This window comes from Pseudophryne corroboree, assembly GCF_028390025.1.
Source record: "Pseudophryne corroboree isolate aPseCor3 chromosome 7 unlocalized genomic scaffold, aPseCor3.hap2 SUPER_7_unloc_4, whole genome shotgun sequence".
Lineage (NCBI taxonomy): Eukaryota > Metazoa > Chordata > Amphibia > Anura > Myobatrachidae > Pseudophryne > Pseudophryne corroboree.
In genome coordinates this window covers 517,501-521,306 of record NW_026967613.1, presented here as the reverse complement: position 1 = coordinate 521,306, position 3,806 = coordinate 517,501, and positions in this window count along the sequence as shown.

The window sequence follows — 3,806 nt, the reverse complement described above, 5'->3', positions numbered from 1 at the left end:
CCCTCGATGAGGGAGTCTGTTGCCAGCAGTGCTCCCTGAAAATTAAAAACCTAACAAAATACTTTCTGTCAGAAAGCTCAGGAGAGCTCCTGAAAAGCACCCAGTCTCCACTGGGCACAGTATCAAACTGAGGTCTGGAGGAGGGGCATAGAGGGAGGAGCCAGTGTACACCCAGAACTAAAGTCTTTCTTAAAGTGCCCATGTCTCCTGCGGAGCCTGTCTATCCCCATGGTCCTTACGGAGTCCCCAGCATCCTCTAGGACGTTAGAGAAAATAGGATTTTAATACCTACCGGTAAATCCTTTTCTCTTAGTCCGTAGAGGATGCTGGGCACCTGTCCCAGTGCGTACTGTGTCTGCAGTTATTAAATGGCCCTTAACTCCAGAATATTTATGTGGAGACAACTTTCCTGACTTGACCATCTTCCTTGGATGTTTTCCCCCTGTGTGACTGCTCCCCAGCCTCGGAGGGTTGCATCCGTGGTCCCTAGGATCCAGTCCTGGATCCCGAACCATCGCCCCTCTAGGAGGTGAGAACTGTGCAGCCACCAATGGAGTGAGATTCTGGTCTTGGAAGACAGGATTATCCTCCGGTGCATGTGTAGGTGGGATCCGGACCACTTGTCCAACAGGTCCCACTGGAACACTCTGGCATGGAACCTGCCAAACTGAATGGCCTCGTAGGCCGCAACCATCTTCCCCAGCAACAGAATGCATTGATGGATTAACACTCTTGCTGGTTTTAGAATTTGTTTGACCAGACTCTGGATCTCCATAGCCTTTCCACTGGAAGAAAGCCTCTTCTGTGTCCAGTATGACTCCCAAAAACAACAACCGCGTCATTGGGACCAACTGCGATTTTGGCAAGTTTAGGAGCCAACCATGTTGTTGAAGAACTGTCAGGGAGAGTAGATGTTTTGCACCAACTGGTCCCTGGATCTCGCCTTTATCAGGAGATCACCCAAGTACGGGATAATTGTGACTCCTTGCTTGCGAAGGAGAACCATCATTTCCGCCATCACCCTGGTGAAAATCCTCGGAGCCGTGGACAGACCAAACGGCAACGTCTGAAATTGGTAATGACAATCCTGAATTGCAAACCTCAGGTAGCTTTATGCAGTGGCTAAACGGGAACATGTAATTAGGCATCCTTATGTCTACCAAAACCATGAAATCTCCTTCCTCCGGACTGGAGATCCCTACCCTGAGAGATTCCATCTTGAAATTGAATTTCTTTAGGTAGAAATTGAGGGATTTCAGATTTAAGATTGGTCTGACTGAGCCGTCCGGCATCGGGACCACGAAGAGGCTTGAATAAAAACCTTCTCCCTGCTGACTAAGGCCGATTTGAACAATCGGTGAGGGGGAACGTCTTGAAACCCCAGTTTGTACCCTTGTGACACTATTTGTAAAACCCAGGTCTAAATTAATCCAGAACTGACTGAAGTGTTTTAGACGTGCCCCCATTGGTGTGGGCTCCTGCAAGAAAGCCCTAGCGTCATGCAGTGGATTTGGCAGAAGCAGAGGACGATCTCTGCTCCTGCGATCTTGAAGAGGCTACAGACCTCTTCCCTCTTTTCCTTCCTCTACCTGCAAAGAAAGGGGAATCTTAACTTCTTGCATATCTATTGGGCCAAAATGACTGCGTTAGACAATGATGCGTCTTCATCCGTTGAGAGGGAACATAGGGCAAGAGGGTTGACTTACCTGCGGGAGCTGCCGAGATCAAATTAACTAGGCCGTCACCAAACAAGGCTTCACCTTCATAGGGAAGAGACTCCCTTTCTTCTTGGAGTCAGCATCAGCATTCCCTTGGTGAATCCACAATGCCCTCCTATCCGAGACTGCCATGAAATTGGCCCGTGAACTCAAGAGTCCTATATCCCTTGCAGTCGTAAGTATGCTGCAGTGTCCTTGATATGATCCAACGTAAGGAGTATCCCATCTCTCCAAGATATCTATATCGGATGACGAGGTATTCGACCAATTCTTGAATACTACTACTCACCCATGCGCATGTAATGGCAGGTCTAAGTAATGTACCCGTTGTTACATAACTAGAAATAATGTAGCTTCCTGCATATGATCCGCTGGATTTGTGACAGGGCCCCGTGCAGAAGAGGGGGTGACTCCCACTTTATTCTGTCCGCAGCAGGAAATGAATAAACAACCGGAAACCTTTTGGGGATTTGAAACCATCTTGTCGAGCTGGCCCAGACTTTCTCAAACAGAGATGGAGGAACGTTACATCAGCTTTCATTATATATCTATATATACATACATATATACCCCTTTGTCAGGAACAGCAGGGTCCTCAGTGATGTTAATATGTCCTTAATATCCACAATCATGTACTGAATGCTCCTTGCCAATATTGGATCTAATCAGGAAATATTATGGCCGAAATAGGAATCAGTATCCGAGTCAGTATCGATGTGTAGTAACATTTTTGCGGGCCTGAGTGAAAAGAAGCATAGCCATGAACATCACATCTTTTCTCTACGTCTGTGTCTGGGACACAGATTTATCCAACCTCACTCTGATATTACTGAAACTTTCACCCAGTCAGTTATTGGTGGTGCCAACAGGGCCACCATCATATGTCTGCATTCCTAATATAGTTTTCTCTTGGGAAAAACATTCAGCCACCGACATGTTGACACACATGTACCAAGTACCCACAGACACATCGGCTTATGGGGGATAGACCTACAGTAAATCTGTCAGAGGGACAGAGAGGATTTTTCAGCTCACAATCCAGCGCCAAAAGTACACAGTCTGGGAAATAATAAACTCTATAGTGATAGACTTGTTACGCTCTATAGATGTGCTGGTGAGGTGAGGAAGAAGCCCCGCCGCTGTAATGGCACGCTTCTGTCCCGCTCAGAAACAAATAATTAATTACGCTGGCGGGGTAAGTACAGTGCCCAGGCACTAATGTCCACTTTTGCCAGCCTTTTGTGAGGAATTTATGCTGCCCAGGGTGCCCCCCCTTCCCCACCCACACACCCTGCACCCTGCAGTGCCTGTGTTTGTGTGGGAGCATGGCGCACAGCATTCCGCTCGCTGCGTGGTACCTCAGAATGCCGTCACTGGAGAAGAAGTCTTCTGTTCTTCTGCTACTCGCCTGTCTTCTGACTTCTGGCTCTGTAAGGGGGTGATGGCAGGCTACGGGAGTGGGCATCTAGGCGTACCTAGCGATCAGCACCCTCAGGAGCTAATGGTGTCCTGTCAGCCAGAAGCAGAGCCATTGAACTCACTAGAAGTTGGTCATACTTCTCTCCCCTAAGTTCCACGAAGCAGGGAGACTGTTGCCAGCAGCCTCCCTGAAAATAAGAAAAACTAACATAAGTCTTTTCAGAGAAACTCAGTAGAGCTCCCCTGTAGTGCATCCAGTCTCACTGGGCACAATTCTAAAACTGGAGTCTGGAGGAGGGCAGAGCCGAAACTAGGGGGGGCATGTGACCCGGGCGCGGGATTTGATAGGGCGCTGGGATCAGCTAAGTCTGACACAGCAGAGAATCTATTGAAGAAAAATGGGATTTGTAGTCATGTGTGCTACTGCTTAGACTTTATGCAGTAGCATAGAGACTACAAATCCCATGAGGCATTGCAGAAAGCTGGCCACGGCTGCTGGAGCTAGGGAGTCAGGGTAACGTCTAGTTTCCCTTCCTAAGCAGCGGCGGCAAGCACAAAAAAGTATACTGCCCGCCCGCACGAGCTACGAATGTGGTCAGCTACTGACCTTTTTCTGGCCCCACACAGCATTGCATTCAGCCCGACAGCACAGTGATGGATGGAAGCAGG